General features: G+C 47.3%; 2 long non-coding RNA genes across 2 annotated transcripts; one reads left to right on the forward strand and one right to left on the reverse strand.

Annotated features, from left to right (window-relative positions):
- Positions 1–1,663: 1,663 nt before the first annotated feature.
- Positions 1,664–19,428, forward strand: LOC116965010. Its single transcript, XR_004409076.2, has 4 exons — positions 1,664–2,360; positions 4,476–4,583; positions 10,857–18,662; positions 19,346–19,428. It is a non-coding gene; the product is annotated as an uncharacterized LOC116965010 (long non-coding RNA).
- On the reverse strand, positions 13,634–24,268 carry LOC116965011. The gene is made up of 2 exons (XR_004409077.2): positions 21,433–24,268; positions 13,634–20,785 (listed from the first exon to the last, which is right to left on the reverse strand). It is a non-coding gene; the product is annotated as an uncharacterized LOC116965011 (long non-coding RNA).
- Positions 24,269–27,285: the final 3,017 nt, after the last annotated feature.

A 27,285-nucleotide genomic window follows, 5' to 3' on the forward strand; every position in this document is an offset into this window, starting at 1 on the left:
ATTCCCCCTCCAGGAGATGTGGGACGTAACCCAGCACAGGGAAACTTGCTTTGCTTCTTGAGTGAAATATGCCCAAGCAACATCTTCAGCGCTTGGTATCTAAATGAGGGCTTCTATTTATTTACATCTGCGATTGTCTCTGCTTAGTGCTCACATACCTGTGTGTACTGTCGAAGCTTGCTAGCAAGAGATGGGAAACCCTATTAAATCATTAAGCCTCTCCCCTGAAGTGCAGGCCACGTGCTCTCAATCTGGTAGAAACCGATACTGCAGTTTATCTCAGCCAGAAGTGCTGTGAACACTTAGCATCTGTCTCTTAATCTCATTGTTTTCTTAAAATATCACATCCTTGGGCTCCGCTGTTATTTCAGCAGGAAAAGGGGAATGTGAGGGGAGATTGTGTTTAACCAACCTGATTGCTTTCTGCAATGAGGTGACTGGGTGGATGTGGAGGGGAGTGGTGGACGTCGCTTACCGCAACTTCAGTAAGGGTTCTGACACTGTCTCCCATAACATCCTTACAGACCAGGTGACAAAGTACAGGTTAGATGAGTGGATGGTGGGATGGGTTGAAAACCAGCTGGGTCCTGAGGGTTGTGGTTAGGGGCACAAAGTCCACTTGTGGGAGACAAGTGGTGCACCCCCAGGGGTTGGCATAGGGGTCAGTGTTGTTCCACGTCTTCATTAGTGACCTCAGTGATGGAACAGGGTGCATCCACAGTGAGCTCATGGATATTACAAGACTAGGAGTGGCTGATACACCAAATGGTTGTGCTGCTGTCCAGAGTGACCTCAACAGGCTGAAGACCTGAGCTGTCTTGAAGTTCAGCAAGGGGAAATGCAAACACTGGGGGCCGACTGACTGGAAAGCACCTCTGCAGAGCAGAACCTGGGTGTCCTCGTGGACACCGAGTTGCACATGAGCCAGCAATGTGTCTTTGTGCCAAAGAAGCCCAACAGATTGGCCTGGAGGAGGTGATCCTGCAGCAGAAGGAGTGTTGTCAGCAGGTCGAGGGAGGTGATCCTTCCCTTCTGCTCAGCACCGGTGAGGCCACACTTGGAGTGCTGGGTCCAGTTCTGGGTTTCTCAGTAACAGAGACATGAACATATCGGAGTATGGACTTTGCTGCACTCTAGCAAAGGGCCGAAAAGATGATGAAGGGGCTGGAGCATCTTTCCCATGAGGAAAGGCTGAGAGCTGGGACTGTGCAGCCTGGAGAAGAGAATGCTCGGGAGGGATCTCATCAGTGTGTATAAACACCTGAAGGGAGGGTGTAAAGAAGACAGAGCCAAACTCTTTTCAGTGGTGCCCAGTGACAGGACCAGAGGCAATGAGCATCAACTGAAACACAGGAGGTTCCTCCTGAGCATCAGAAAATACTTTTTCACTGTGAGGGTGACTGAGCATTGGCACAGGTTGCCCAGGGAGGTTGTGGAGTCTCCATCCTTGAGGATATTCAAAAAAGCATCTGGACATGGTCCTGGGCAGCCTGCTCTAGGTGGCCCTGCTTGAGCGGCGGGGCTGGACCAGATGACCTCCAGATGTCCCTTCCCACCTCAACTATTCTGTGGCTCTGTTTTACTTTCTGACTTTTTTCCTTTTTCTCAGCTGAGGAAGCCTTCTCTGCCTCACATTCCCTATATTTTTTCTAGGCAATATCAGCCAAGATATTTGGCATCATCAGCCAAGATTTCCGGTATGGGGAAACTGAATCCCATTCCTAAGGCTTCGAAGACAAATATTCATCAACAAGAGCTGCCTCTCATCAGGTATTTCACCAGTCTTCTCCAAAGGAGTGGTATCACAGTCATTATCTTCAGTAGGTATCAGCAACTCTGGGATTTTTTAATCTGGTAAACCGGGGCAGTGTTATAGCACCGTGATATTAGTAGAGTCTTCCTCCATTACATCTCGCCTGTAAGTTATATTTCAAGAGAGGAGGCCATTTGTACCCTGCCATCTCCTGAGTTGGCCAAACATCCACAAGCCTATTGCTAATCTGCTTTCTCTAATGAAAGCATCAATTCCTAGCAGTGATAGTTGTCATGAAATCAATAAGACACGTAACCCATGTAACCCATTCTTCTGGTGCCTCACACAAACACTTAGCAGCTTGTTAACAAGATTTGCTAACGCTGAGGTCCCACAGCCCAGAAGATTCCCACCAATGCTGCAAAACAGAACAATATTTGGCTTACGGAAGAACTTTCACAGTTTGATTCTTTTTCCTAAATATTTTAGCCCTGTTTTTCCTTTATTTTTTCAGTCTTTGAAACCTGTGGAGCAGCTTTGCTTTGGTGGAGGCAGTTCAGGCTCGAATGAAGCACTGACAGCAAACATCAGGCATCATTTTCTGCAGGTAGTCAAACACTGCCACAGAGACAGTCAGTTCTTGGTTTGCCCAGCAATTTATTTTTCCCCCAGGGAAACACTAAACTAACACCTAGTCATCCCTAAGGGGTTTCCTTCTTTCCCTGGGATCTATTCCTCATTTATTTTTTTTAATCACTTGAAAGTAAAACTGTGGCCTCTTATAGTCGCCCAGCACTCTTCCAGCTGGTAACAACCCTGTTCCTGGAAATCTGGAGGCCAGCTAATGTTTTAAGGATGCGGAGATGACCCCAAGGTTGGCAGCTTTGCCTCCAGAATAGTCAGGGCAGCTGACATGGCTTTTCTCTTGAGCACCAGGAGCAGCCTGTGCTGACAAGAGGGAGTGCTTCTGTGATATGAACGAGCCCTTCTCACTGGTTTTACAGGTTTTTGGTGGCTGGGTCTGACCATCTCCCCAAAAGACCTTTATCCTTTTTCCCTGCATGTTTGTGTTTGCATTGACATAGTGGGATTGAGGGCTGCAAAAATAAGGAACGTACCACTGACCTGCTGGCTTGTAGACTGTAATTAGTTAATGTCTGAAAAGCATGGCAACGGTGAAATGTTTCATCTGTGTTTGTTCAGAGAGACAAGCAGGGAGGTAAGGGGGGTGATGATGCTGGAGGAAGAAGAGGAGAAATATAAAAGGAATGAACAAGCTGGCAAAGAGAAGGCCAGAGGTGCTCAAGGATAGAGACACAAGAAGTCGGGCTGAATATGGAGAAGAAACATAAAGGGGAGCAGTGTCGAGAGATCTGAAAGAGCAGTAATGACAGGGAGATGGATCAGATGGGCAAGCCGTGGATTGAAGGCTGAAGCACAAAAGGGCAAGGACAGATACATATGGCTTTGCAATTAGCGGCTGTGATTTATGTTTGCTTCTTTGTCTTATCATCCTGCTATGGCAGATGTCCTGCAAGCAGCAGCAGTCAGGGGGGTATCTGGGGAGGGGGGAGAGGGGGTTTTAAATAGCCGGACTAACCATGAGGTATGGCAGGGACCTTCTAGTAGGCTGTACAACCTACCCAGGCGATTTTCATTAGAAATATATTCTAAATTAAGTAGTAGCTGACCTTTTAAAAATAATATTAATACATCCCTTCTCCCTCTATCCCCACATTTGTGCTTCTCACAGCACTTTTCTGTTCCCTTGGACAGAGCCTGAGCACTCAAAAGCTGGTTTGGGTTTCAGCTGGTGGCTGGTCAGGGGCTGAGGGGAGGGAAGTAGGAATGAAGGTGGCACAGAGGAAAAACTTTCTTTCTTGGGACAAATCTGCTGCACTGCTCACTGAGCCTTTCTTCTCATCCTGACCATCCCCTTTCCTCTGTACACATGCACAAAAAAAGTTCAATCCCATCCACTGTGCCAAATCTCAAAGCAATGTGATTGCATGGCCATCACTTGATCAGCTAGTGAGGCTGCGAGGCTAACGGAGAAGCTCAAAACCGGGGAGGGCAGCCTAGATATTTAACTTTGATTTATTTTCAATTCGGTTTCTCCACCTCTGCTCACATGGCAAGATTAACACCAGAAGTGGGGAGCAATGGGCTAATCTTAACCCAGGGCTGGCCTGGGGGGAGCTCCATCACCTCCAGTCCCCACCGTGGAGGAGGGGGCACTCGAAAGGCGGCTGCACGGGTGGAGGAGCAGGAGGCAAATGGGGTGAATTTGGGAAAGGAGGGGTGCACTGCCTTGGGAGCAGAGGTTGGAGGGCTTGGCTGGTCAGAGGGGGCCAGCTGCAGCCACAGCAAAGGCAAGTGGTGGGGGAGGAGGGATGTGCGGGCTCCTCTGCTGGGTGTCCCTCGGGGAGTGAGTCAGGACTTGTGGGCTCACCCTTTCCTATAATAGTTGGGGCCAAGGATGTTTACCATGTCTGCTCGGGCAGCCTGAGCACAGGCACCCTTTGTAGTCCTCCCACCCCTGTGGGAACCCACTCGCAGCTCCAGGCTGACAGGCTTCATGCCCGGGGCACCTCGGGACACGCGTCTATCTCAGGGGAATCGAGAAATAAAGCTCCTGGGATTGACTGTGTTCATAATGACACTATAGACCCATACATAAATGCAACTACATTGAAATATTAACTTTTTTGCTGTTCAATAGCTCCAAGAAAGCTTGTGTTTGGAGTGAACACACCTCAGTAAATCCCTCCCAAACACCGGATTTGTTGGCCCAGAAGGGCTCGCACCATGTCAGCCTGAAAATGAGACTGTAAGTGCATTTTTTTTTTTCCTCCCTTATTCTTCTTTTGGAATTTCTTTTGCTGTTTTTCTTTTATCCACAGGTCCTTTGGGTGAGCATCTGGTATCTGCTTGCCCAGTTTAGCTGCCTTTTCTTGATATCTTGGCCCCTTCCTGGTCTTCCTTGGAGGCTGTAGCAACTACCCTGCCTTAGAGGAGCTCAGGAGGAGTCTTATCTGGGAAATGGGGATTTGCTGCTTCTTAGGCCAAACAAGAGCACACACTCGTGGTAGAAAAGCTTTAAGTCTCCTCTGGCATTATGTGTAAGAGATGCAAACCCCTGGTTTTCTATCTGGTATGGGGAATGGGCATCCCTGGTTTTCCTCTAAGGAAATTTGTGAACAGTGATTGAGAAACACAAGTCAGGTAAAATACAGGGATCCCCATTTCCACTGGCAGCTTTTAAGGGAGTCTGTATACCCTAAAAAGGCTGGAAACAGCTGCAGGAGACAGTGTCCCCAGCTTGCTCCCAGCCAGAGCTCTCACCCCCCTGCTTGGAGGTGACTTCTCCTCCCAGCTGTCTCCTGCTTCCCCCTGGAGCCAAGAGCCTGAAACAGGCTCTTGTGAAAGATGCCTTGTTAAAGGTGGCTTGGTCGAGCATCTGTGGTTCCCAAATGAAGAAATAAAAGGAAAAAAATGGAATCCTTTAAGAAGTTAATCCATTTTTAACCCACAAAGCAAAGGTTACTGGCTCAGCCTGGCTGGGTGGGGTGCTTCAGGCTATCTGGAGGAGAACTGAGGGTTGCCCCTTCCTCGGTTGGAGCAGCATTGAGAAGTTAGGGAGGGAAGGAAATAGTGGGAAAGGATTGGAGTGAATAAAATAAAGCCAGGGAAGAGGGAACTTCCGTATATTAACATTCACTGCCCAGTTGCAGAAAGGGAAAAAAACATGTTTGGATGTTTGTTGCACTTCCAAAACCACACAGAAGTGAAAGTGTGTAAATTGTTTAAAAAAACCTGACATGTGTTAAATAGTATTTAACTGCCAAAACTGAAAGGGGGGGGGGGGTGGGGGCTGGGGAGGGGCAGAGAAAAGAAGAAGACATCAATTGGAGGAAGAGCGGAAAGTATTTTGATTGAAAAATGTCAACAAGCTCTCCTAGAAGCAACAACAAGCAGCAGTGATTGTGTTTGTACAAAACAAGCCCTTCTTCACTGTGTAGAAAATTGGGTTTGTTTTTCCAGTTTCAGATCACCTACCTTTCCCACAAGAAAGCCAGATAAACCCCCCTCGACATCCTGACTCCCCCTATTGAACTCTCCAAAAAACTTTGGGTAACAGAGACAAGAAAAGAAAAAAAAAAACAAACTCAGAAACAAAATACAACAACAAGGTCCAGATCCTCAAAGACCTAAAAATAGCTCTAAGGACTGGACGCTGTGCTGGTTTTGGTGGCGAAGATCTTCCTGCACAGCCTGGTTCCCAGCTCAAATCTGGGCACGGAAGGGGATTTTCTAGGTGTTTGGGTTGTTGCAGGTTTAGTGGCTCGCTGATAACTTCTAGGTTTTTTTATTCCCTAATCCTACATGATCATCGCAGGCTGAGAGAGACATAATCCAGCCTCCTTGAAAGAATCTCACAGAGTTTTGTTCTTAGACAGAAAATGAATTAGGTTAAGCGGGGATTAGGGGAGGCACACCACATGCCTGCTTGGCCCCGTGCAATTGCAATTGTTTATGTGTGAGCTGGGAAGAAAAAATATTTGGGAAAAAATAGTTATAAAAAAGTATGGGTTTTACAAAGCGAAAAAGAGTAACAACAAAAAGGAACCTCGGAAGGTTAGAGATACTTTCTCAAAATGGCAATCCCATGGCACTGAACAGCCCCGGATGTCTGGGGAAAAATATATCTAGGGTGGAGGCGGCATCCATGGAAAGATGGAGATTCAGTGGCTGTGGATGGGGCTGAGAATATCAAGACGAAGCTTGTCTGAGCAAAGAAGGGCTCGACAGGGAGAGGATACTTTCAGACAGCAAAGATCATGAGGATTTGGGAGGTGTTTTAAAAACTGCAGTGGCAGCGAGTGGGTGGTGATGGCCCATGGGCCAGCCCCCTTACCCCCAGCGTTTCTCTGGCCCTGAGAGGCCAAATCCTGCCCTGGCTGCCGTGCCGGAGCCGGGCTTGCCAAACGTGGAGCGCGATGCCCGCTTTCTGGATTTTCTATTTTAAGCAGCTTCCGTCAGAGGTGAGGAGTTGAAAGTTGCCATGCCGACAGGGAAAATTCAGGCCCTAAAATAGTCAAAACTCGCTCCTGCATCATGCGAACGTGCGTATGCTTCCTGCGAGGGAGGCGAGGACCAAGCTAGGAGGGTGCAGGGAAGCTGTAAGGATCCTTCCTATGCAGGGGAGAAACGTCCCCCTTAAGAAAACATCTATATGATGCTTTCAGACTCCCTCCCTATAGGTATCTGGGTAAATTAAGCAACAGCACGCAACAAACAGCAGCAGCAGTGAGGGGATCCTAATGATCACAGCATTAAAAAACCCTGATTGTTCCTGTTTTTACTATTATTGTCACTGCTAGAGATCTTAGCCTCCGGATCCTGATAAGGAATCCAGTCTTCAGTGTGAGATATGGAGAACAGAGGAAAAGAAACCAGGTGGTTTAGGAGGGATTATACATTTCTCAAGGAGGCCTTGCACTATGCTAGTGGGGCAATAGTGGTCTACCGTGATGTAAAAGATTTGCAGCTACGTGCCAGAGGTACCCGAGGGCTACACCAAACACCTGAAGCATCCTGTTGTGCAGGACTGAATGGGCTTGGTTTTGCATTTTCACCCACTGTTCAATCCAATTTGACCAAAGATCCCAAAGTGTGGATTTGTTTGGGTTTTTTAAAAGTTATTTAAAACTGAGGTAGCCCCTGCAGAGGTGCCCAAACCACTCAAGCCAGTGACACGGGTCTGCCGGTAATTAGGGGATGGTTTTGCCTCTTGCGTATGCTTGGGTGAGGTTATTCACCAGTGTCACAGCAGCACGAATGCAAACGCTGTTTAGCCATTGCCGAGCGAGGAGAAAATCAATTCACTCCACATGCTCTGAGACAGCCATGCTCCCAACCCTGATGGATGCTGGAGCATCCCTGCAGCCACCAGAAATGAATGCCAGCAGAGCCCAGGAGGCTCCTTGCTGCCGTGAGACTCAATGTGCATTTCAGTCGGGGCTAATAATCACACATCACCTTTTGTTTCCCTCATTCTGCTTTCCCCCCCCCCCCCCCCCCTCCTCTCTCACTCTTATTGTTTTTCCCCGCTCAACCCTCCAGCCAGTTGTTGCTCTGCAGTCCATGCTTACAAATGTAATTTCTACTGATGTATGAATATTTCACAAGCACTCCCTCCCCGGGGACCAGTGCCTGCCGAGGAGGAGGCAGCCTCTGTGGGGATGGAAATGGTAGCAAATGACAATCTTAATGAAAGATCTCTTCTCCAAGGGCATCTCTGCAGAAGGGTACACCATCCTGCAAGAGCTCCCAGCTCATCAGGGTATGCCCTACTCTCCAGCTGCTTGAGTTGCCTTTGGCCATGGGTGATGGATGTATAGAGAAATACAACTTGGTCTTTTCCCAGGATACACAATTTCAGAGGTTTGGAGATGCGTTGGGATGCTCTGGTCTGAGCTCCTCATAAGTGATAGAAATATCTTCCTTTCAGTAGACGTACAATGGCATAACCCAGAGAGTGGCACGATTCTCTGGGTGAGTTTTTTTCCACCTCAGGAAATTCATCACATAATTCCCTCCCTCCTGATACACGTAAGGAGCTGATAATCAAAGTGCATACCAAATCCAAGAAACAAACCAAGCATCTTCACCACAGCAATGTGCACAGGGGCCCGTGTTTCCCTGTACCTCTGTATCTCCATCCCCTCCCACTCCCCTTGCCCATCTCTCCTACATCTGCAGGACACCAAGAGGGGCTGGCACCCAACTAACATGTTTTCCCGGGCACTTGGGACTCCCAGACCCACCCCAAGTTTTCCCAGCGAGGCCTCCTCCCCACGGCATCTCCCTCACTGTGCAGGACCTCTCGCTTCACACCGGCTCTCTCAGCCCCATCCAGGCTCAGGGTGGTGGTGGCGTGCGTAAATATTCGCATCTGCTTGACCCCAGCAACATGGATATAGCTGTGTGTATATACCCCGCTGAATGTATAGAGCTACCTTATAGATATCCTAGCTGTCTTAGGTTATGTCTTAGCTACATCTTGGTTATTTATCCGAGTAGCGAGCGCAGCCCATGCCAGAGCAGCAGCCACGGTGCCGTCTGTTTTTCCGACAGTGGGTGGCACTATGCAATCAAAATCGCTTTCTTTCCCCTTTATGCCACATTTTTCAGCCCGGTGGGGTTTGAGCCATGCGGTTTTGGAGAGACAGGGAGCATGGGTTTCCCACCGCAGACATCTCGGAGGGATCCGTCAGAGGGGGTGCTCATGCAGCAAACTGCGGGCTGCCCAGAGGATGCTTCCCTAGGAAAATCAGAAATGGGAAAGCTACTCTGAAGGCTGAGCCTGGTTTGAGTTGTGCTCTTCATCACCCTTTATTTTATTTAAGGAGCAAGAAGTGGCTATTAGGAAAAATTGAGTATGGCCGCTGTGTTGTTGCCCTTTTTTTCTTGTAAAATACAGAGAATAATTGCTGGTCTCCTTTTCCAAGATGGTGTTAATTTGTGGCACTCTTGTCTCCTACAAATAACTTTAAAATGTTGGGATTCAGTGTTGTGACTCACTTTTGATAACAAGAGGTGTAGAATTTGATTTGCGTCTGTTGTAATAATTTTTCTTTGCATGTCTCTTCTGATAGAGATGCAAGGGAGATACTTGGGTCTGGCTTCCATCCGCCCTAGGACTTTCTCATCAGCACGCTCTCCCTAATTAGTTCCCATTGCAAAACTTCTGTCAAATTGAACTGACTGCAAGTGAACAACAGTGAGATGGTGCAGCCCGTGAGTCCATGAGTGATGGTACAGTCTGGTTCATCACTAAGGGAAAGGACACAGAAATGTTTGCCCAGATTGCTAGGCTTGGCAGGAGCGCAGGGTGCTTGAGCTTGTATGAAAATGATGTTCTCAAAGAAATTAATAAAGTTTCTGTGATATTAGCAAACACTGAGCTGTATGGAAAACCATATTTAAAAGCTGAATGTTTTTTTTTTTACCTAAACCACACCCTTAGCAGCGAGACAGTGGGATGCTAAAGAAATAATGAGAAAACAACCATGCATTCGTGATAAAAATACAAAATCTCTTGACACCTCAAAGGAAGACCCAGTTTCAAGGTGGCCCATGCACCAGAGTAAAATCCAGTGTGTTGTGTTGGTTCTATCCCAAACCAGAGTTTCTCATGTGAAGGCTGGTGAATCATTTCCAAGTGATACATTATACCAGGAGGTGTCAGTGTCTCTGTGTGCTTGCTAGGGGTTTAAGTTAGGAGCTGCTCAGAATTTGCGGCAGGGATTCATGCTGGTGCTAGGATCTCTCTGATGGAATGTTGCCCCTGCTTTACGCAGAGCCATGGGGAGAAGCAGCGGTGTTTAAAGAGGCCAGTAGGGGAATTACAACTTCTGCTTGGCTCTTCAAATTGGACAGGGGTGTATGCACATTTGCACAAGTCCTTGTTTCACCCTAAATGAAAACGACCCCTAAATAGGGTGCTAGGAGCAAAACACTGTGTTCATACTTCACTCAGGCAGCCCAAGTAATGTGGTACCCTGCTAAAGTCAGGTAAAACAAGAATACATCATCTCCCTGGAAGGTATTTTATCCAAGGGTCCTCCACTCTGTCACATCTTGGCCAGTTCAACTTCCCTGAGGCGGATGAAGACCCAAGTGAGGAAACTGGAACACAAACATCTTCAGAGCCAAAGACATTGTGTGACCCTGTGAGTGGCTGGTTGTGCCCACAGCACCTCAGGCTCAGTTCAGAGGACAGGCTGTGCCCGGCCTGGCACAATGACTGTTCAGACATATCCATCAGCAAGGACATAAGTAAATAAAATGCAAACAAAACAAGTCTGCAAACTGGAAACGCTCAATGACACACGATGGGGTCTGTGCTGGCGCTGGAAATGAGGAGGGCTTAGGGAGACCCTGCTCATGGTGGTGCCATGGGACCCAGCTTCCACCCACAATGAGAGCATTCCATCAGAAAGCTGTAGTTTGTCTTGGAGTTGAGCAGGAGCTAACCCTTCATTCTCTTAGATGTTTGGAGGAAGTTTTTGGGAGAATAACCGTGCTTCTTTCGCAGGCCCAGACTAGAGAAAAGGAGACGTTCACAGCACTGAGAAACCTGGTCCCTACATGTAGGGAGAGCAGCGATGGACATCGAATCCCCCTGGAATGCAGTGAGGGGCTGGGCAAGTATACACAGGGTTCATGCAACGTGGTGGACACTCACTGCAGACCACAAAAGAGCTACACCAGCAAAAGACGTGACCGTGCTAGGTGGAATACTGCTTTTTCCGCTTCCAGAGGAGACCACTCGTGCAATTACAAAGCACACTCCACTTTTGCAGGCCAGCGCGGGTGACAGGCGTCTCCAGGTACCACTATGTCCACCTCAAGGGAAGACAGCTCCTACGACACTGATCCACGACTAATCCCAACCAGCTTGTGATAGCAGTGTGTGTCTCTCTGTGTCTCCTTTCACAGCTGTGTCACAATCATACCCTGCTCTTCTTTCTCTTAAAGCAAATGACTCTGTGGACTTTATGCCAGCACTTCAGATTCTCTAGTGTCTCTACCTCAGCCTTCTTTCAGAGACCAGTGGGTTTAGAGTAGCTGACACTAGCCAGGGGCTGGCTCAGACTGTTTGCTGACGGCAATGCCATACGTTTTAGTGTAGCTCCAGCAAGGTTCATCTTACTGGAACCAGATGGGAAAACAAGGGGCTCTTGTCCCAGGGGAGATGTCTGGGTGTGAGAAAACACCAGTTTCCCTGAGGCACGCTGCCTTTCTGCACCTTGGCATCCGAACCAGCAAAGACCTCAACACAACATCAGCCCCCCCGCTCCCTTTTGCAGAGGCCCTGGGGTTCAGGGATACCAACCACACGGGCCAGACCTTCACCCTTTCTTTCACAGCATCTGCTCTGCTTGGATGGACGGTGTTCAATAGCAGGGGAGCACCAAGTGACTACATTTGCCACTGTGGGAGTTGATGTCTGTGTGGTGTGGTTTTTATATATGCTGGTGGAAAAGCCAAACTTTGCCCTTGCAGTGAAATCTGTGAGGTTTTATGAAAAATACGGCAAGACAACTATGGTCCTGTCACCCGTACCAGAGCCTGGAGGGCCAATTTGTCCTAAGATCACCCTATCAGTCCCCCATCTTTCTTCCTCCAAAAGGAACAGAAGCTTGTCACCCAAGGGCTGTCCCTACCATTCCCTTCCCATACAGCGTATGCTCCAGTTCCTCATCCTTTGAGTGGTAAAGCTAAACTTTGTCTATGCAGCTGGGAAATGTCAAGCTTAGCCCAGACATGTGCCTGTCCAGTGCCCACGCAGAACGCAACACTTGGAAAGCCCCGAGACTGAAGCCCTTGGTTCAGACTCATCCACCTGGGTTTGCTCTCCATCAATCCTCTTCATGCCGCGTGTGGATATTATGGTTAATCTGAAGGATTCACAGCCCTGGCCTGAAGGACTTTACCATCAACAAGATGCCCTTTATGAAACGATTTCTGCCAGGATCTTTTAATGAGAAGTATTTTACCATGTTTTATCTCGGTTGGATGTCTTGGTGGGACTGGCGGGAGGTTTGCTCCAGCGGGGCCAGCGTCTCGCCCATGAGCCAAAGGCTCTCAGAAGTGGCTTTGGCTTTTCTCAAATTAGGCTGCTTGTGACTCACAAACTTGTGCCTTGCTTTCAGATGAGAGAGAGAGATAGAGGAAAGATGAGTAAATAGGCAGACTGGTACAGGTTTCATCCCAGGCTCTGCAAATTTCTTTAGCTAAATCAGAGATGTTGCTAGTGAGCTTTTGACACGCAATTCCTGCCTGCTCCTGTTAACCCTTCACTGGGAGCAGAATATGAGGGCGTTTAATTTCCTTGCCAGGACCAAAGCACAGTGCTGGGAAGGTAAAATGACCCCTCCTGCGTGTGTGCCGTGGGGGCCTGGCAAGCAGCCCGACCATGCGATGTGTACAGGGCTCCATCACAGCTCTCCGAGTATCTGGGGACCTCTGGGTCTGTCTAGAAACCCTTCACCAAAATCTGTATCATTTCCCACCAACCTTCCCATATGCCTGAGATCTGGAGGAGGAAACTCTCCGTACAGTGAGCAGCCACAGGGAGGGCTAAGAAAGGAACCAGCAACAAGAAGTTGGGTAAAACTATCTCATGTCCCCTTCGTGCTGGGTACCTGCTTCACAAATGGTGGGTGATACGCTCCCAGGAAATTATTTCTGGATATGCATAAACCTAAAGGGGAATTGCTGTATTCCTGCTGGCAGCAAGAGAGCTGAGAGTACAGTTACATGCCTGGTTGCAACACTTGAATTATTAGAAACTTTAATTTCAGTGAATGTATTTAGAAATAAAAGCTGTATTTGCCAGTGAGGCTTCTGATACGATGACAAGAGAAGCTCCTAAGATATCTGTGGGGTTTTCACCTTTGGAATTGGTTTACCTGGTGTTAATGAAAACCTAGGCATATATTTATAAGTTCCCCCTCTGCTAGTTGGAATTGCTTTCCACAGAGCCCAAGTCCTGGGGAAGGGCTTGGAGTCCTGAATACAGTATTTCCCTGTTTCAGAGTTGGACCTGTGTACCCTAAGCACGTGCGTATACCCTCACACAAACTAACACACCCTTTCTTGTTTATTTGGTTCAGCCTCTTGTGAAATATTTATACCAGATTCTGTGCTTTTTCAGCCCAATTGCTCTGAATATAATTACCCAATCTTGATAAAACTGTTTAAATGCGATTAGCCAATGTAATTGTCCAATGATAGAGTTGGTCCAAAAATTAAAAGCGGCGGGAAGAAAAAGAGGGGAGGAAAAAAAAGAAAATGGAGGCATTTGCGTCAGACATTTTTAAATCATTTTTCTATTTGACAGTATGGAGGGAACAGCCCTCTGAATCTAGAAAAAGATTGGTTTCAAAGTGGAAAAAAACCAACCCTGCCTTATCATCAGAATTCATTCCTTGAAAACAGTTTTGTCTGAAAATGCTGAACTAGGAAAGATTTTTTTTGCCGTTTTCCCTGTGGTCCTCTTTAGCCGCCTGGAGGCACATGAGAGATGGTATCACGTTGTTCCACGTAAGTGGGATCAACAGTGGTCAATGTCCCGTGAAGAAAAATGTGTCCAGAACCTGCTGGATCTGGCTGGTGATGCTCTCCCGTGAAAGACACTAACCCCTAAGCGATTTTCTTGTGTTCCTGGGGGAATCGTTTGGGGATGAAGTGGGAACCTTGCTCTGGGTCTGCAAGCAAATGCTGTGTCGTGCACAGCAGCATCTCTAAGGTTTGCAACCTCCTTCACCCAAAATAATCCTTCCAAGAGCATCCTACGGTCACTGCCTCGGCCTTCACTGAGAGCCCTTGAGGTCAAGGGCTACTGACCAGCTCGCTCCCTTTCTTTGTCAATTCTTCATCATTTTCTGCACCATGTGAAGAGGCACATTAAACCTTCAGACACCAAATCAACATAATTCTTCTAGCTCAGTAATGGAGGTTATAAGCCAGCTGAACAAGTTGAGGCTTACTTCTATGCATTCACTTTTCATTCTTCATTTGACTAATTAAGCAAGAAACCTGGCTTGTAAATTAAGATGATTAAACCAAATGAAGCAGTGTAGAGTACACCCTTAAATGTGCAGATCATAGGTCACTCCATCTGTACTTGTTTGCTTAGCCCACTCCGGACAAAGTCCCAGCAGATTTTGAGCATTTAATTGTCAACTCTTCATTTTTTCCAGTTCACTGCTTGCAAAGCCCACAGATTGTGCAGACGTTGAGAGACAAAGGGCCAAATCCTGCCCCATCCTGCCCCACAGGGAATGAACTGAATCAACAAGACAGACGAGCGTGCTGCCGAGGGTGGGATATGGCTGTGCCCGGCTGCTTGCGCCGTAGTTTGGATTGAGCAGAAGTAGGAGGAGGTGGTGTTTTTCCACGGAGGAACTTCCTACCTTGCAAGACCCACCATAGTGACCTCCTGTCCCTATCAGCTTCGCCTTCTCAGCTCAGGCTGGATCTTGTGATTTGCCCTGAAGCCGCTCTCTGGCTGTTTCCAGCTGGGAGCAAGGGGCGGCCACGCTCATGAGGCTCATGGCAGGAGTTCATCCTTGTGCAGGCCCTGGGGTACCCTGGCTGCACCCTTTTTTTCTTCTCAGCACCAGGTCATTAGGGGACCGAGTAGCACCCAGTCACCATTTGCATAAATGCGCTGCAGCAGTAGACGTATCTGAGCTCTTCCTGGTCCCCTGGAAGAGAACAGATAAACACTTCAGTCATTTAATTTGGGGGAGGGAAACTAGGGAGATCAAAGTGACCTGCACTCCTGTCCTGGCCAGGCTGGGGTGAAAATGCCACGAGGCTTTTGCACGCAGAGGCCTGACTGTTTTTTCAGCTGGGCCCAGCTGAACTTCTCCTTTCTTGCCTCTTTAGGAGCTGTGGCCCCTGCACAGGTAAGTCAGGATTCGGGATGGATGCAGGGAAGGGCAAACCTACAAACACCAGTATTTTTCTGTGCCCCAAAGGCATAGGTGAGACAGTACATCTGCTGGCTTGAAGTAGATATTGTTACTGGAATTTGGGATTCCTTTCGGATTAAGCATCATGCAGTGCTCACAAGGCTCCACTTAGCCAACATGTCTGAGCTCTGCCTGAAAATCTGATTTCCCTGTCATTACTTCTAAAACTGTGTTTGCCTCTCCTTTCTTTTTTGATTCTTTTCATCCTGGCCAGTTGCAACATGCGCCTCCCTGTTATGTTCTTCAGATGTACTGCTGTGTTTTTACTTGAACTAAGTAATTCTCTGTGCTCTTTTCTCCCCCTTTTCCAGCATTGACCCTTTCCCCAAATTCCTGGTGTTGGCAGTTTGTTTTCTATGGTTTTTCTTCAGCTGAACTTGGTTATTGAATGTTCTTTTTTCTTTCCAGAGAGACTCCTGGTCCAGCCGCTGGGCTGTTTTTCCAACACATTAAGTGTTTCCATGTCTTTCCTTTCCTCCACTCCGAGAAGATTTAGTTTTATACTTTTAAAATGCATCAATAACCTTTTACATCTCTATTTCTGGCCTATTTTCTAAGGACACAATGTGTATTTAATGGTGGTATGCATGGGCATATGTATCTCTACCACTCGATTCCCTCATAACTTGAACCTATTGACCAAATTTAATGAAGGTGGATGGAGAGTTAGGGGCCTCGAAGACTTCAGGTTCTAGAAAGTCGTGTGATTATGTCTGAGTGAGCAAACAAGGAAGATGCCCTGTGTTCCCTAACCAAAGGGCAGAATAGATACTGTGGTTCTGGGGGGAAAAGCTCAAAAATATGACTCAAAGGCAAATAAAGAACATGCACTTATTTTTATTTTAGACCCCGTGCTTTTTAAACCATAAAGTCTAGTGATTTTGGAGGGACCAGACTCATGACTTTTAAACCCTTGGATATGAAAGCAGAGATGTTGGTGTGTCTTTACAGCCAAGAGTAGTCACCCTCACAATCCCACAAGAGTACCACCTTGCCTCCTCCTTCATGCTGCTTCCCTGGCAAGCTGTTCCTAGAGGCAGGAAAGCAACGCTCCCAGCCCGGAGCTATGCTATTGCCTTTGAATATATGGTGCAGGTCCAGGGAGGGGACAGCATGGGACAAAGCAGATCAAAGAGCTTGGGAAAGTCACTTTACCTCCCCATGCCGCCACTTCTCTTCTCAGCCCGCAGAAACCCTTCGTGTTAGGACATTTCCCTGCTGTGTCTGTACAGCACCTACCACTACTGGGCTCCCACCAGGTTGTGCCCTGAAGGCAGGGACTGTATCAGGCCCTAAAAGTTAATAGTTATGGGCACAGCAATTTAAGTCAAGAGCCATGGGATCAGCATCACTGCAGAGAGCCTGGCTTGTACAAGGCATTTTTCGGGGGCTTTGCAGAGAGCCTGGCTTGTACAAGGCATTTTTCGGGGGCTTTGTTCCTTGGATGGGTGCCCCTTGGCTAGGGTTTGTCTCACAGGCACTCTTCCCAAACAGCTCCAAGGAGATAAAAAGCTGAGGTGGGAAAAGGAAAGAAATGGAAGAGCAGGCAGGAAAGGAAGACAGAAACTGGGAGACAGAAAGCAGGAGACAGCTCTCTCGTCTGTCAGTACAGCGAGCTGCTTACTCAGGGCAAAATATTCCAATTTGAAGGCAGAAAAGCCTTCCTAGCCCCAGCCTCCTGCATGCACAGACCCCACACAAGCAGCCAGCATGGAGAAGGTCGGCGTTGCTCCCCGCTGAGGAGCACAGCTGAAAACAGCCACATTTGCTTCCTTTAGGAGTTCCAGTCACTCCCCTTACGGCCTGATAATTCAAGGAGAGCTTCTCCAGGGTGTGCATTTGCCTTCCTTCCTAACTGTATTTGGTCACGATATAGGTGTTTTACCTACAGTTCCCACATGAAGAAATCCCTGTAGCTGTAACCCAGCTTCTCTCTCCCTGCAGACAGCTATTTACAGGATTTCAATGGGTAGGTCTGAAATGATTCCATGTCCAGAATCGCCACTGCCAAAGGAAGGAGATGGGGGTCTTTGCAAAGGGCTTTAATAATCTTCCTGTTGCTCTGGCTGGCAGCTTTCGGCATGTGTCCCACATTCTTCAGTAGCCCTTTCCTTAGCAATGAATAGCCTTTTAGCGCACTCTCATAATGGTTTCTTTTCCTGTGCCACTCAGAAAAAGCTTTCAGCCTGCTCCAGCTGCTGCCTCTGCTGCCTTTCCTTACCCACCAGAAAGATGCGGTGGCTCTGCTCAGCATATCCACTGCCTCTAATAGAGCCACTCTTTCACCCCTGAAAAGAGGTGGCGTGTGAGCAAGGGGCGGAGCGTGGCTTTGCCTCTGTTTATTTTTCTTCAAGCTCCTTTGCAAGCTGAAGGGGGTTACAAGGCTGAGTTAGGACCTCTTCACCCCCCCGCCCAAGAAGCACACGTGCCCCGTGGGTCAGCAGCCCTGACGCAGGATCGGGGGGCTTCAGCCTGGGGCTGCCGCCCTGCCCCATGGCCGCACCATGCCAGAGTCTGAACTTGCACTCCCCGATGCAGGAGGTCTTGGCTCTGATTTAAGGCAGGTGGAAAGTGCATCCTCCTCCCGCCTTGTTTTCCTTGTCTTAATTCCCAGCAGGGCTGTTACTCCAAAACCTGCGGTGACAGGGCTCTTACACAGCCACAGTAGTGTGTAATCTACTCTGTGCAAGCCTGTTGTTTGGTTGGTTGGTTGTTTTTTTTTTTATTTTTTTTTTCCTCCTGGATTTGATAATGGTGCTACTTAATTAAGGATCCAAAATTGCTTTAGTTCAGGCTAATAAAAGGGCCTTTGGAGCTCCCAGCAGTTACCTCAGATACCTACATTAGCAGGTACCCTAGACAGCTTTGAAAATTGTGCAATAGATAATAAGCTCAGATTCTCAAAGGCTTTGAGATCAATGAGAATTACAACCCCTAGAATAAACACTAGGTACTTATGTACTTTTCTAGGCCTGGCTAAGAAATTCATCTGAAACTGTGGATTTCAGCAGCAAAAAGCTAATTTTCCATGATGCAAACGTGATGGGAGGAAAGGGATGCAGCAAGCTGCTGTGAATTCTGAAGAATTTTAGGTTATTTTCAGACTAACCTGCAGTCTCATTACATGAGTTTCTGTGTTTCCTGTTTCTCTTAACTTTGATTTGTTATTTCGCTGCCCAGGAAAGTACTGAGTATTTATTTACCATTTTTGTTACGTATACATGCCTCTCCCACATTTCCCCATATTCCTAGATATCTTTTCAGGTTTAAAGAAAAAATCTGCATCCCTCTTTCTCCGATATTAGGACAACTACTTTGTGATTCACACAGAGAGTTGGGACAACAGTAGACACAAGGTAAGCTTTAGCCTGGTTCCTAAAAAATTGTATATCGGCACATGCACTGGGAAGTGTGTCTCTGTGTGGCTCCACCTGTCCACCCCTCATTAATAGCTCTTGATTCCAGCATGCATTGTCATCAAAATTTCACTGGAGGTTGGTGATCTCACAGGAAGTGTGTTTCTGTGAGTTTGATAAAAATAGGCAGGTTGGCTGAAGAGAAACCGCCACTGAGGACCTGTCTGAGATTACCTTTGAGCAGAAATCCGAGCATTCACAGCCTCAGAAACCTACAGCTTATTAGGTGGGCTGGTCTCAGGCACCTCCCGGGCCTGAATGCCAAATTCCCTTCATCACAAAGGAGGGAATTGCACTCCGTGGCTGAACGACAGCCTCAGAGGACAGAGGCAAAGAAGCTGTCACGCTTTCCTAAATCTGTATTTCGTGGACATAGCAAACACAGCAAGTTTTTAGTGGTTTGATACTTTGCACAGGTACACCCACTTGGTGAATCGGCCAAACCAGGACACATCACTGGCCAGATGCCACATTCTGCAGTAGGTCAGATACAGTCCTGGTGGCTACCTGCCTCTCACTGCCCTAAAAGAGATTTATATGGCCCTGGGGTCTTGTCATAAATGACCAAATACTTCAACAGTCTCCGCTTGTTATACCAACCAGGCATAAACTTAATTTTTCAGGGAGGAGGGCTCTATGCTGACCACTGATGTAAACATTGTTTTGGATACCCCTGGTGATGAAGGAAAGCTGTTACACTAACACAGCACCTGACAATCTCAGGCAAAGTGATGCGGTGCTAAAATAGCAGCCTGAAAAATGGGGGTACGTGCTTTCTCCTCAGCACTTTGACTCCTGTTACAGAAGTACAGCAACACACACCCTCACACACAGAGAGAAGTTGCTCTTTGCTCCAGGCTGGTTACTTTTCTGCCTAATCCATGCACAGCCGTCGGGGCCTTGGAACTACTGGCCGTGCTTGAATCTGCAGCCATGGACCTTGGCAGCAATGCACGTGGCAGTGTTACTGCTGAAGCGAGGCATCAAGCAGGGAAACGACTTCTCTGATCGTAGCGGGCTGCCTTCATTAGCTCTTTCCTGCTGACTCTGCTGCCGTGGCTGTAGCTGGCAGAGGAAAGAGGAGCTTTCACCCATCATCAATCTGTGACACGCTCTTGTGCTCTGGTCTCAAGGGGTACAGAAGCACCAGGAAAGGTGCAGAGGGTGACAAAAGCATGCAGTGGGCTCTGTACGAGACTAATAACATCTCTGGAAAAGAGATGACGAGATTAAAAAGCATAGTGGTCAAATTGCAGGAGGAAAATGCATGGAAGGCTTTTAAATCTGAAGGACTGCACCTGGAAACACCTGAGCTGGAGATTGTTGGGTACTTGGAAAGCATTCTCAGAAAATATCACATGTTCTTGCTTTGCTTATTTTTATGTTCTTGCTTTCCAGTATTACTTTTCTTACAACATTTTGCTGCTCTTTTTGCGTGACCTCAAGGATCTCTAAAGCTGCAGTTATTTCTCAGAGTCCTGTTCAGTCCACACATTTGCTCCCATGGCCCCTTGGCGTGGCCACTGTCACGCTCCTGCAGCAAGCTGGGGGCATGGGAAGACATCCGCACAGGCCAGTGGGCAAAGGGCAGCTGCACAGTCCCCTTCCTTCTCTGGCAGAAGCTTTACCACTCTGCTGTCATCCCAGTTTACTGTCACCCCTAATCAGGGATACAGTATTCATTGTCATACCGTAATCAGGGATAAAAATGTGTAAGGACAGTGATTCCCCTTGCTGTTTCTAGCCACTGAATCACAACCAAGGTTCAAAAATTGCTCATGCTTTTTCCTCTCCCTGATGTGGCTTTTTATGGCATATTCCATACAGCTGATGTAAATCAAGGTGTTCTCTGCTTGTGTATTAATCCTTGAATGTCAGGCAAATCCTCAGCTGTCTGACTTACCTGCCTCCTGCCACCGGCCAGGCACTTTATCAACCCGCAATCGTGGGAGAAATCAGCAGGCACTTCTACTTGGAGCACTCGCAAGTTTTTCATTCAAGCACGTTTCTTACAGTTGAAACCCTCTGATTGTTTCCCTTGCTTCTTTGGTAGCAAAGCTTCCCTGTGAGAGGAGATCACACAACTTGTTTTCAGATCAGCCCAGCTTGTTTTGAAAGGCCTGACCTTGCATTTCCCCCACCAGCTAGAGGCAATGTCCCCTGCTAGGGCAGGGTGTCCCATATCCAAGATCTTGAGTGTCTGCTCTCATTTTTTGCCCTTTTTTCCTGCTTTTCCCTGCTTTACCCTCAAAGAAAAATCTCAAGGAGACCCTATGAAGGAGAAAGTGCCATTATTCCTGGGAGGTGAGACGGGGCCCTTCTTTTCCAGCATTTAACAATTCTTTTTTCTTCATGTTTGTACATTATTATGGTTTTGAACAAGGAGACAACACACCCAGTTTTAAATTTAATCCTGCCTCAATTTGGCTTTGTTTGCTCTACGGGTCCTAGAGTAAACAAGGTGTGTGTAGGGGTATTATTCTATATTTTTCATCTTCTTGCTGGTAAAACTGCATGTGCCTTTGGAGAATAAAGTTAAATATTTACCCTAGGTCAACCATCCCTGTCCGCAGAGTTTATACTTTGTTGGAGTTTAGGCAAGCAAGTGGTATTTTCAAAATTCCTTGCCTTCCTCTGCTCTTAGAAAATGCACTCACAAAGGCCTTTCTTTTCATCCTCAGAATATTTTCAATCAGGCGTGAGAACTTACCTAGCCTGGAGAAACGGTGAATCCACATGTGACAGTGTGGTAGGATTGTGTTTGGGACGGCGATATTTTGGTTGCTCGCCAGGAACCTCCATGCGGCAGGACCTGAAGAATGTTGGGATCTGGAATCACTGAAGACCGAGGGGTTTTCTTTCTGTGGTTTCAGATGTCTTAAAATCAGGCTCGTTCTGATAAGTCCAGGTGGCTGCATCTGGGTAGCTGGTCCTGCATCCAGCTCGTGATGGGGTGAGCGGGCCGGTGGCACCGGGAAGACCCAAGGAGCCCAATTAATGTTTCTCCCGGAGGCGGGCAGAGAGCATTTCTGTGATGGGGCTGGAGTCTGTCCAAATTGCTTGGCATCCCAGGCCCAACAAAGTCTTCTTGCCAAGCTAAAGTCTGCATACCAAGGAAGTGCTCTAGGCCTTCCTGCCTCAGCCAGCATGCTGTGGCTCTTCTGAGGACTTCATTTTGCCTGGTGGAAAACAAGCTCTCTCCCACATGCTTTTCGTGTATTCTCCTCAGAAAAAGGCCACTCTGTAATACAGCCCCTTGGGACACTGCAGGCTGCCCAGAACATCTCCGTTGGGATGTTTAGGAGCGTCTTTATTCAGGCTTCTCTTGAAAAACACAAATAACCAAAACATACAACCCCTTTCTGCCTCATCCCTTTCATCTTGCTCCCTCCTCCCCCCACCATGACTTTCAGGCATTAGTCTTCAAACTACTTCAGATCAAAGCAGTCACAGGAGATGGGATGTTTTTTCTGTTAGCTCGCCCGAGATCAGAGGGTAAACAGCAGCCAGGCCCACGGACGCTCCTGGAAGCTGCAGATGACCTTGCTGGTCTTACAAAGAGGCAGATAGCGGCAGGAAGATGGAGGGAAACAGAGGTGGCACAATGAGCGTTCACCGCACTCTTGCTGCACACAACTTGCATGTGGTTTTGTAGGAAACGTCGCCTGAGGGCTACTCTAACCTGTGCCAAGAGGACGCGCATCAGGTGGGAGGCTCAGGGAGCTGCAAACAGTTCTTTGAAAGCCTTCCTCTCCTCCCCTAGCAAAGAAACTTGTCTGGTTTCTTTCAGACTTTGTGTTGACCTTCCTCAGGTGTGGAAAACCTTCTCCTCTGCTTCTCATGGGCTTTTCCACCCCCTGAAACCAATGTCATTGGAGTGCTTCTGTGCCAGCAACTTAATATGTGTTGATGTGACCCCACGAGTGACGGAGAAACCACCCACCAGATGGGTTTATTATCATCATAGATTATCAAAGGCTAAGGGTGTAGCAACTGTTACCTTATTTCATAGGCTTTTCTCTTTCAGTACATAGCACATAACATATCCAGTAGGACAGGTAGATACTGTGTAGTAAGGCAGAGTGGATTCTACTTTTTTCCTCCCCCAAACCAAAAATCACAAGGCAGAAGCTGCCTTTAATAACTTCATTTCTGGCCGAGATGAGCAGCACTGTGCAGTTAACGGTCAGCTCTGACTTCCTCCAGAGATCACAGATGTTGCTATCTAGAGGTTTGCTTTTATTCCAGAGGCCACCATGAAGTTCAGAGCCAGCTCCAGATGTAGATGTCCTCAGGGCCAGGGTACATTTATATTTTGGAGGTCAGGGCAGAAAAAATGTAAGATGCTGTTCAGATGCCAGGTTAAATCTCCTCTGAGGAACAAAAAAATCATCTTGGGTTGTCATTGGGGTGAGTATAATATATACATAAGTCATAGAGGGAGGAAAATAATGATTTTCTATGATACTGTTGTACAGTTTGGTTTTGGTGAGATCTGCATTGTAAGTCAGAGGCAGAGGGGAAGGGGTTACATGGTAAAAATTCCTGGAAACCTGGGTATCCTAAACCAGTTCTCTAGGTCTTATATACTTAGTGGAGCATGGTAGATATCCCCATGGGAATTTCATCTCATCTGCCTCAGATACACCTTTTAAAAGAGGGTGATCTTTCCTGTCTCTCTACTAACTATGGAAAAAGCCAGAATTAGACATTAAATTTCTAGGTGGCAACAGCTAGATTACATAGATCCCATCCTAAATGTCCATCCCATTCATTTGCAGCAAGACTGCGGTAAAGGTTAACAGTAGGAATGGATGAGCAATATGAAAAAGGAATTGTAAGCCTTTCCTCAGAGAGGTCTCAATATCAACTTCCCTCAACAAAGCAGGACCTTTTCTGAGGTTAACAGATCAAAATGAGTCCTGTACTCTGCTTCCTTGGTGCTGAAACATAGAGAGGAAGGATCCAATTCCTTTACATCTGTCCAGACTTTTTCATTCCCTTCACTGAGGCTGGAATTTCAATATCCACCATAAAAAGATTTTATCAAGCAGAATTTTACTGGAAATCAGCAGGACCTTTTCCTTCCCAGGTCAGTAGTGAAAACTATGTTGGCTGTCTCCTTGTTGAAAGCAAAAATAATTTAAAAATTTTATTTAAAAGGATTTTTTTTTCCCTGTTTGTATGTTTCTTTGTTTGTTTCTTTGTTTGATTGCTTATTTGTTGTTGCTTGTTTATGATCCCTCTGCCGATTTCTGGAGGAAGCACTCTAGCCCTGTGCAGGTGAAAGCCATCTAAGACAAAAAAAATTCTTCAAGTCACAACAGGCAGTGTCAAAAACCCCAATTTAGAAGCACCAGCAGGGTGAACACTGGAAACGTGCAGACTCACTCACTGGAAAGCTCCCAAGATCTACAAGTGCTGAAATGAAAACATGACACGATGGATCCATCAACGGTACTACTGAATAAGTCAGTGGGCCTCAGAGTTAATGACTGCAGCCATCCATGAACTCTCACAGGGTGCAGAAAAACAGTTAGCTTTGCCTAGAACTGCCGGGGCAGCCTGGTCTCTCCTTCTAGCAGCGAGATAGAGCTGATTAGGAGGGACGTCCTCAATTTGGCGTCTCGTAATTTGCATAATCTGTAAGCAAACTGTTACACCCCTGGGGCTAAGGACGATTTCTTCCTGGAGGGCTGGTTTCCTAACTAGAGATAAGCATGTGCTATAGAAACAGGAGTAGAAGTTGTTAAGGAGAAGAATGCTGTGAGCTAGCAGAAAATTAACTGCAGAAAAGGTCAAGCTGACCTTAGACGTTAGCCAATCATGAGCTCAATTTTTGTAATATGTATTAGGTGATTAACCATTGTGCCAATCAGCTTAAAACACATGTCTCTCTTTGTCTGTTTGGAATATAAAATCGGTTGTTGTGTTCAATAAAGAAGATCCTGACTTGCATCGAGCTGGGTCTCCGTCTCTCAATCGCGGCATAGAACATCTCTGGGTGATGTCCATTCATATGGTGGGAGGTTCACATGCTCTATCGTCTTCTTCTTGGCAAAAGCCTTGTCATCTGAAGATATGTCAAGAGAAGAAGGATAGCTGTTTGAGTCAGTGTTTAAATAAGAAAATCAAGAGGGAAAATAAGGGAGGGGAAATTGGGAATCCAAATTCTCATGGTGTCATTCACCAGGAAGCTTGTTGACACAAGCATCCCTACATCAAGGTGTCCTTCGCAGAGGGTTGGCTATCACCAACCAGCCCTAGCACGGATTAAGAAACGTGCAGTGGGATCTATGATTTTGGAGATGTGTGTTCCGGCAGGCCACCTGGCTATTCTTGTGTCACTGCTCTGAGTAAAGTCAACCCCGCAAGGGCATGGGGAGATTCTCCGGAGAAAAGGAGCCTACTATTGATTCATATGGTAGAAAAGACTCTATTTTAACTCATGTGCTGGTCTCATACGTGTGGTGCTATGGATGAATTTTCCAATTTAATATGTTCTTCTTGTTCACCCTTCCCTGAATTTCTCCCCTTCCTTTTCAGTTTGCATATAGGAACAGCATTTCTGCTCATTGTTTGGTTTTAGAATATTTTCTCAGCTGAAACAGAGAAGAAAGAGTTCTATATTTTTATATTTATTTTATAATTTTCTGTTGTCCTTTCTTTTCCCTTTTTCTCTTCCCCTTTTCATGGAAAGAAAAAAGGATGAGGCTGGGAGAGAACAGCACGGAAAAATGCAAGGGAAAAATGAACCATAATGTTTTCACAAGGAATGCTGACAAAACATTAAATGAAAATGCATTTTAGCAATGCTTCTGATTGGAAAATAAACAATTATTTTGGATGGTTAATTGTTTATTATTCACAATCATATGAATAAAAAAATTTCAAAACCAATTTAAAAAGACTTTTGTAACTTTTTGTTCCTTTTGAGGTTAGTGGAATTTAATATCTTTGAAACTGTTTGCAGATACTTGCTTTCCTGTTTAATTTAATCTCTGTTTCCTCTCTCTGCTTATTCTAATTTGGTGGAACATTAATTAATTAAACCAAGTGTCCCTCAAAGGGCAAGTTTTCAGGGAAAAAAAAAAAAAGAAATCAGTAAGATTATGCCTGGTATCTTGAGTCAAATTTCAGTGCAAGAACAAGCTGCGAGTCAAGACTGCATTGAGCTCTGAAGTGGGTAGTGGTAGACGCAGTTGTTCGTTGGTGGTGTCATTATCTATTTAGACAGAGACAATTCCCAGGAGATCTGGAGGGATCTTCCGGTGTTATTAAGTCAGGATTATCGCCCCATCACGCCCTGTCAGTCTCTTTAATTAGTCCAGCCTACTCGAAAAGCAAATGTGTGGCTGGTTGTTTTCACAGCACGTTTTCTGCTAGGCTGTGCTTTGCTGATGTCAAGGGAATAAACTGAAGTGAAGCCCCTTCTGAAACCCAAACACCGGCTGGAGCCTGTGCGGCTGGCTCTGTGAGCCAACACGACAGTGCGGTATCTCCAAGGCCCGGCGGATTTGAAAGCCAGGGCTGTCCCTTATCAGCCCCTTGTACCGTCAGAGACAGTGGCTGCTCCTCGGACAACCTGCTGGTGTCACCTGATGCGGCTTTCAGCCTGGGTCCGCAAAGAAGTGTGCTCAGAGCCCGCGTGTCCGTGCCACCCTGCCACTGATGAACCGGAGCGGGGATGCTGAGGGGAGGCGGGAGAACCGTGGGGATGCTGAGGGGATGGACATGTGTGAACTGTGGGGATGCTGTGGGGACGTGTGTGAAGCGTGGGGGATGCTGAGGGGACGTGTGTGAAGTGGGGATGCTGAGGGGACGTGTGTGAACTGTGGGGATGCTGTGGGGACGTGTGTGAAGCGTGGGGATGCTGAGGGGACGTGTGTGAAGTGTGGGGATGCTGAGGGGATGGGGATGTGTGTGAAGTGTGGGGATGCTGAGGGGATGTGTGTGAAGTGTGGGGATGCTGATGGGACGTGTGTGAACTGTGGGGATGATGAGGGGATGGGGACGTGTGTGAAGTGTGGAGATGCTGAGGGGACGTGTGTGAAGCGTGGGGGTGCTGAGGGGATGGGGATGTGTGTGAAGTGTGGGGATGCTGAGGGGATTTGTGAAGTGTGGGGATGCTGAGGGGACATGTGTGAAGCGTGGGGATGCTGAGGGGACGTGTGTGAAGTGTGGGGATGCTGAGGGGATGTGTGTGAAGTGTGGGGATGCTGAGGGGATGGGGATGTGTGTGAAGTGTGGGGATGCTGAGGGGATGTGTGTGAAGTGTGGGGATGCTGATGGGACGTGTGTGAACTGTGGGGATGATGAGGGGATGGGGACGTGTGTGAAGTGTGGGGATGCTGAGGGGACGTGTGTGAAGCGTGGGGGTGCTGAGGGGAAGTGTGTGAAGTGTGGGGATGCTGGGGATGGGGATGTGTGTGAAGTGTGGGATGATGAGGGGAAGTGTGTGAAGTGTGGGGATGCTGAGGGACGTGTGTGAAGTGTGGGGATGCTGAGGGGACGTGTGTGAAGTGTGGGGATGCTGAGGGGATGTGTGTGAAGTGTGGGGATG

Source organism: Tyto alba, unplaced genomic scaffold (assembly GCF_018691265.1).
Source record: "Tyto alba isolate M040663 unplaced genomic scaffold, T.alba_DEE_v4.0 Super-Scaffold_22, whole genome shotgun sequence".
Taxonomy (NCBI): Eukaryota; Metazoa; Chordata; class Aves; order Strigiformes; family Tytonidae; genus Tyto; species Tyto alba.